At 45.7% G+C, this 7,783-nt stretch overlaps 1 protein-coding gene across 6 annotated transcripts in view; it reads right to left on the minus strand.

The window, feature by feature from the left end:
* Nucleotides 1–7,783, minus strand: part of LOC107265493 (dopamine receptor 2) — a 70,936-nt gene that overhangs the window by 43,542 nt on the left and 19,611 nt on the right. The gene's annotated exons all lie outside the window — the stretch shown is intronic.

A 7,783-nucleotide genomic window follows, 5' to 3' on the forward strand; every position in this document is an offset into this window, starting at 1 on the left:
CCCCCCCCCCCCCACCACACTGTCAACAGGGTTAAAATTAATCAGAGCCAACAAAAGTGGTCCCCGTGGCTTTTTGTTCCTGTAACGCAGCATCCCTGCAGCCCGATCTACCTCGGATCAGAGTCCCAATGATCCAGCAGCATCCTAGGAAAATTCATTAACACCAGTTACAGACACCGTATCTACAAGAAGTTCAAGGTCCTCGATTATAGGCAGTTACCAAAAAAAAAAAAAAGGGAGCACCTCTCCTAAGGTTTGTTCTCAAGACACGGCAGATTCGGGCTCATCCGATCGACCTGTAGAGCGGGGTCGAAGTCACTCGAGACAAGTTGTCTCGTTAAACGTGCACGTAAACGGAATTCCCACTGAGAGATATTTGTACAGCAATTAAACGGCGCCCGTTAGTTTACTCCCAGGCGTATCTTCTCCCGCGTGCGACCCTGTAGCTTCCAGCTACGAACGTGGCCAGCTCCGTTAACCCAGACGGTCCTAAAGCCACGAGAGAGACACACGCGGTAGGCAGCGAGACTACGGCGACCTCTTGTTTTATTTATGTTCTCGACGGGGTAAATACGAGACCTCAACTTTCAACAAAACTAACCTCCCGCGAACAATGTGACGCAAGATATTCAACCTCCTTTGGGTTGACCTTAGGTGGAGTAATTATCCATCCCTTAAATTCACGACGACCCAGTACGTAGCTCTACGCCCATAGAGCAGGCACTTAGTCCACAGTCTGTAAATCCTAGAGACGAATCGTGCCTGACCCCCCTTCGTCCACCACGTGGATCCTAGACGCTTTACGCTCCTAGACCTTTACGCTTGCTTAGAGGTTGATTCGGCAAAGGAGCCAAACGGACGAGTCCCAATATTCTTGTATAACAACCCCAAAACGCCCGACTCACTTTTAACTCTACTTATTCGTTCTCGCGGCCGATCACGGTATGAGACAAAATGGCGGCCATTGGATTTCCGGTATCCCCGCATCGTACCGGGAGCCGCGCTTCCGCAAAATTAGTTCGAAACTATTCCCAATTCAATTTCCAGGAATGCGCGATCCACTTACACGCGCGCACACACTGGCGCCAGATTGTACAGTCAAGCCCGACTTTTACGTTTCGATATAATTTCGCGCCTTACTGTACCGAAGTTCTGATTTCTCAAGAACTTTAACCATATAAAAAGATAAGTGCGAACGTAGCTTCGGGTTCATTTCGTCCGACTCCCCCAGGTGCTCGATCACGATGAATCCCAAGGCTGTCCCGACCTAGTGTTATCATCGTGTGCACGCACCCTTGACAGTCCAGACCGTATCCGAGTCAGCCGAGCCGTTACAGTTCAAAGGATAGAAAATGGCGACGTGATCGCTGGCTAGACGTCCAGCAGATACCCCAACTGTAATTAATGGCTCGTCGCCGCTCTGTATATAGTCTTTTCTTTTACGTTCCCCCGTCCGCCCTCCTTTCTTTTTCACCCAGCAACCCACCTTGCACCGGCGAGCCCGGCTGTATCTTGCAAAGCAGGCTTCTTAAAGACCATTATTTTTTGATCGTTAGCTCCGACTGGCTTCACGTCTTGTTAAGGAGTCGAGTAGCTGAGGTCGCCGGGAAAGCAGATTCCACCAGGACAGGGCGTACATAACTTGGCTTTACTTTGTAATATAACTCCGGTAATTCTGACCGCATCGCGCCGAGCTAATTTCTTATCGAGTTGTCAAAGGAGCTACTTGACGAGACGTCGATAAGACTTCGAGGGAACAGGGGAAAGTGGATGGGAGGGGCTCTGTTAAGGACCGAGGAATCGGATGACCATCATTGATACAACCTACGGAATCCAATAGGGGTATAGGTCTGATTGGACCAATGAAAATAGCCCGCAACCGAAATCAGAATAGCCCGGGAATTTCGTACGGCAATGAAAGGCAATCGGACGTCGGACCCCACCGAGCCAAGACCATCCGACGTGATCGCAACTATAGGATATTTAGTTTACGAGATAGGGCTAAACAGGTTTCTGGCCACGAACGATAGACTGTAAACGGGCAACAGCCCTTGTGAAGTCCTGTTGGGTTAACGGCTGCGTTGGAGTTAACATGGCTGACAGTGCTGTGGAGCAACGTCCGTAGGGAGGGAGACAGTTCCGCGCACGAGAGAGAGAGAGAGGGAGAGGGTAGAGAGAGGTATTGAGAAAGAGCGAGACCCTGGGCTAGGAAGGTGCACGGAGCGTCAGCAAGGAGGAGGAAGTTTCACGAGGTGGTCTAGGCTCTCTGTCTCTCTCTCTCTCCCTCACATTCGTAACCATATACGTATATATATCACATAAATATATCTTCACCAGATAGAAGAGAATTATATGGAGCGTTACTCATCTGGCAGGCTGCTCGGCCGTCTTATCGTTCCCAGCGCCTTTATCTGTACCGGTTTAGTCATATTTCCCAACCCTCTGACGTGCCTCGCCTTGCACGGCTACAACCCTCGTAACCTTTGAACTCGGCACTCTGAAATATTCATCGTAAGCTATTGCAGTCGTAGACAAAACAATTCTCTATTTTCCCATCATCGCTCCTTTTGAATTGCGCAACATTCCTCGGCTACCACCCAGGTCTCCCCCCTTTTCCAGGTATCAGTCCCGAGTGTCCCGCTTGAATGCTTCGATAAAAACTAACGTCAGTCCTCAAGAGCAGGAGGCCAATAGAATGCTGAGAAAACTTTCAAGTTTTTCTTATTTAAGAGGAAAAGCATGTTCCAAGCCAGTTTTCTCGAGGGAAAAGATTTTCGGTTGTCAAGACTGTCTTGGCTTAGATAAAGAGACGCTCGGGTGGAATGACGCTCTCAAAATTTGTCAGAGCTTTGACATCAAGGAAGCACAGGATATATATGTATATATATACGTACATGCGAGGCCATCGAGTTGACGTCGCGAAGTCACTCGATTCCCCCTCCGCCCCCCTTTTAGCGAATGAATGCTTGGCTGTTATTTACAATGCTACGTCACGAGGCATCGATGTAGAGGCGACGCTCATTTTTTTTCATCCCCTGTCGAACGAATCACGATTTCGAAATGGAGGGTAGGAAAAGTCATGGTTTTAACCGACAGGATTAAGCGAGGCTGCCGGAAACTCCAGGGAAGCGAGGGGAGAGCAGTTTCCCCCTACTCCAATGTATTTCAAACTTTCCTCATTCTCTCTCTCTCTTGCTCCTTTCTCTATATATTTATATATACGTGTACAGGTATATACAACTATAGCCCACTCTTCCCCATGCCTTCGCGTTAACAGCCGTGCTCCCGTATAAGGACCATAAATAAAACATTCCGTTCACCGCGGGATAAACATTCTTTGGAGGACGCTACTCGAGAGCGGAGAACGAAGAGAAGACATAGTGCCTGAAAGAGAAAAAAGGAGAAGAAACGTCATAGAGAGAGAAAGAGAATGAATGAATACCTAGTAGAGCCGTTAAAGCGGATACAGAAACCAAGTCCTAGTACAGTCATGCAAATTTTCTCCTCCTGCCCTACTCAATCCCTGTATATATATGTATATACAAAAGCTTAGATAGGAGCTGCGATTATCTTTTGAGTCTTCCAGTTGAGGTTTCTCAGCTTAATGGAGATTTTTTTTCTTATTTCCTTTATGCCTTTTACGTGCTTTTCCGAAAATTATTTTCACGGAAATTTATTGCCATTACACGAGAATCGAAACGACAGGTATCCATTGGCCATAACGTCGGAGGGATCGATTTTACTCTCTCTTCGTTCAGATGGAAAACTCAATTTTCTTTAGTCTAATAAAGGATAACGCAATCGAACTAGCGAGTTTAAGGTAATTCTAATAGAGGTATCTTAATGGAGTATTCATTTTGTACGTTACTTGAAATCCCTGCTGATGGTCCTGAATGCGCAGTAGCTGATCTACGATGAATGCGTTAAAGATATTGGTCCGCCGTGCTGCAGTCAAGCACTCGTTCGATTCACAATAAATCCACGCACTTCGACACTGGCACAATTACGTCAGAGAATTTCCAACGTGAGGTTTCATCACGCTCGTTCATTTGGTATACTCGAGTGGTGCGTAACCTCTCGTAACTCGCGTGTCTATGGCAAATGATTAACGCTTCCCCGGAGGAACAATGGACACTGCGAAAGCGAGAGAGTCGTAAAACTTTGATGGAAGCTAGCGCCCTGCTACTTTGTCGATCAACCCGAAGAGCTTTCGCAAATTACATTCGTGAAATTATGGTTTGATAGTTTATCAACGAGACTTTAAATCACATGATACACGTACGATTCTATACTGAAGGAACGTCGTTCGGCGTGTAACGAGAAAATAATTCGTTCGACTGCGGCGCCATCTGGCCTATCATTGCCAAACCTATTCGAAAGAATGAGAAGCACGCGAAATTGGATTTTCAACATGCTGGGTACGAGGCGACAAGAAGTTTCTGATTCGTAAGCGTTAAGCAAAGGCTAATACGACGGGGAACTTGTTCCCGGGATTCACGTCGATTTGACTAATTAATCAAAGTATAAATTATATCTGAAGCAGGCGGAGGCAGCATTCGCGATCTGGCTGACATCAGCGCTATCCTTTGCTATATGTATATTTGCACATACACCTATATTAGATAACTTATCTAATTTTCTCTCTCTCTCTCTCTCCCCCATTAACTCTGTGACTCTATCGCGTACAAGAATCGCGTTAGCAATAGTACGAATAGAACCCTCATCCCCTTTATCCACGTCCCTCCAATTCTCCTCGACTAAGCTGTCAGCCTTTCTCGATTCCACCACAGAAAGGAGTATCAGTTAATGACATCAAGTGTTTACGTAATCGTGCGAATAAATAAGCTAATTCCAGATACCGTGAAAGGGAGCATAGGAGCCCCCAAGCGTTCAGTCACGCCAGTTCGAATTTCAATTAGTCCAGGGTCGACTTTAATTATTTATCCAAGAGATTTACCCCGGCCCAGGGCGTCACGACGCCGACGCTACCTACCTCGTTCAATTATTTTACCACCAATCCCTTTATCAAATTATGTTCCCTACAGCCAATAAGAGAATTCGACTTTTATTTTTTATTTTCATAACTTCGATCTATTCTATAAACAACACTGTGTGCACTGCACTATATAACCGTGCTATATAAATTCAGCCAGTCAGCACCCCAACCAGTCACCCAGCAATACCCCGTCACCCATTTAAATTCTGTCAACTTTTTGCTTGGTCAATGTTCACAGATCTCAATAAAATATTTCACTCAGTCACAATTTAATATTTGAAATAATATGAAACCTCTTAAGAACCAGACTCCAGACGCTCTCTGGTTCAATAAAATAATTACAGCGTCCCTGTAAAGCACCCATAAGAAAACCAAAGGACAATTTTTACCACCTCATACATAACAGTCTCTTAGCATACTGCATTGCTGATTACGAATTTCCAGGAACGTTCCTGCGTCCATAGATAAGGTAATGTTAACGTAGATCAGCCTGATAGCCAATCCTCCCGTTATCTCCAGCGATTCACAAGTTATGCTACGATTGGTATCAAGTAACGCAAAGTGGGAGTATCCAGTATCTACCAGACCTCAGCTTAATCCGTATCGGTTCTACTGTTTAGCCTTGACGTAATTTCTCCATACCTCCAGTGTCTTACCACTCTGATAGAAGTTTCGGTGAACCCAGCAAACAGCCGCGTATTGGCGAACCGTTGAATCCGATTCAAGACTGAAATTACGAAGGTGGAAGTGGCTCTCGTGAACTTTCAAGGTAGTTAGAAGCTTCCGGTCGAATATCCTGAGAAATCCTTCGTGATTTCTCTTCACCTCTGGACTCTCCTTGTCTGTAGATGTCTGCTTCTCTCTCTCTCTCTCTCTCTCTCTCTCTATTCATGATATATATGTATCTAACTAGATCCAGGAGAGGCCAGAGCTCAGTATGTAACTATCCACTTCTGATTAAACTGCAGCTTAGTTTGGTCCAGCGTTTCAGAGAGATAGGATTCTAGAAAGATACACGGATGCTGAGGAGAGCCGATAAGAATTTGGGGAAAAGAAGATATATACATATATCAGCCTGATCCGAGCGTTCTGCACTTGGACCTCGGGAGGGTGAACGAACTTTTAGACCCAAGGGAGTAGAGAAAGAAGAAAAACAGTAACGAGAGACAAGGGAGATGAAAATAATTGAGAAACCGAGTGAGAGAGAAGAATGCGACGAGACTGTACGGAATAAATAATTAACTGGAAACTGCCTGTTGGATCGACCCACACTCACTGTCGGTCGGTTTGTCAAGGGTGTCTCTCGCCTTATTGAGACGCCACTGGATACAATCACTACGTCACAGTGTAACGGCTGCGCCAATTGAATTCGGAAGCCCATCGAGAAGAACCATCCACTCCTCTGTAGTTGATGGTCTGAAGTTGAGAATTGTTTACAGACACGACCTGGTATCAAGCAGTTCCAGGGCCGGATGAGGTGAGAAGGATGGCCATTGATTGAAATTTCTTGCAGACCAGGTTGCCAGGGAACAGAGACTCGACGGAGGCTGAAGGGTGAAAATGTAAGGGGTAAGTATTTAAGGAAAGGATAGAACTGTATTACTCGAAGGTACTGGCTGTTGTTTAAGGTCTTGTTGACAACCCTGTTACAGGTCCTGAGACCTCTGAGGTCGCGATCGGAGGGAATTAAATTTTCCAAGAAAACTTCCCCTCGCTTGCCAAGGGATGCTTACAGGTGAGCAGCCCAAGGGATTCTGTAAATAGGAACCTCCGGCTTCTACTTCGGGCTACGACCAATCAGCCGATTATTTACATTCAATCGATAAATCATATTTACTTGTAAATAAATCGTTAGCGCCCAGGTGTGAGGTCTGGTTTTTAAGGTACCTCGTGCTTTCTCCCTTCCATGGACGTCTCGACTTTCGTGCCCATCGCAACGCCATGACTTAACTCCGTTAACGAGATGCTACACGATCCCTTAGCTTTTCCGTTTTCGTCTTTTGAAGCTTGCTCGCTGTGTTTTACAGCTTCTTGTTTCATCTTCTTGCAGCTACTTCAGAGAGGTACCAGACGGGAGAGAGAGAGAGAGCAAGGGGAAAGTACCAGACGTGGTCTTAACGGTTGGAACTATATCCCCTTTAAATGTAATCAGAGTACTCAAAGGCTTGAAAAAGCAAAAGGAGTCTCCTGAACGAAAGGAGCCACCAACTTGGCTGATACCGCCAATTAGCGGAAACGTTATTATTATTGTGAGCTCAAGCCACGATTCCCATTGATTATACTCCACGCGTTCGTTCAGAGTTCATCTGCAATCTCGAAATACACAGGAGGCTCGTGTTCAACATCCATCCACTTGGTAGCCCTCGTGTGTATAATCATTTTCAGCTATTCCTCTTCAAGGTAGAAACTATCCTGTAAGCCTCTTCATCAGCACCTCGGCAAGCTCAAGCAGCAACCTGTGTGTCATCAAAGTTTGATCGCATTAGGTGATCTACTCGAAAACCGTGTTACGGGCAGTGCAGCCAATTGCAATATGGATTTTCTCACAGGATTCATCCTTGGAAAAGCAGCTTAATTCCTGGGGGGTGATGTCCTTGATTGTCATCCAATGTACGCATCGACTTTAGGCTCCTGTTGTACAATAAGATGAATTAATTTTATGAGAAAATTCGAGAATTCAAAACTTGGGGTGTGTACCCTTGTTCGGATGTCAGTTTCTTCAGCGATGGAATCCGGGCGACGAATGGATTCATAGAGAAGCGCCTTTATAAAGCTTCGGTGAAATCA

The sequence above is a fragment of the Cephus cinctus genome, unplaced genomic scaffold (assembly GCF_000341935.2).
Source record: "Cephus cinctus unplaced genomic scaffold, Ccin1 Ccin1_scaffold0225, whole genome shotgun sequence".
NCBI lineage: Eukaryota > Metazoa > Arthropoda > Insecta > Hymenoptera > Cephidae > Cephus > Cephus cinctus.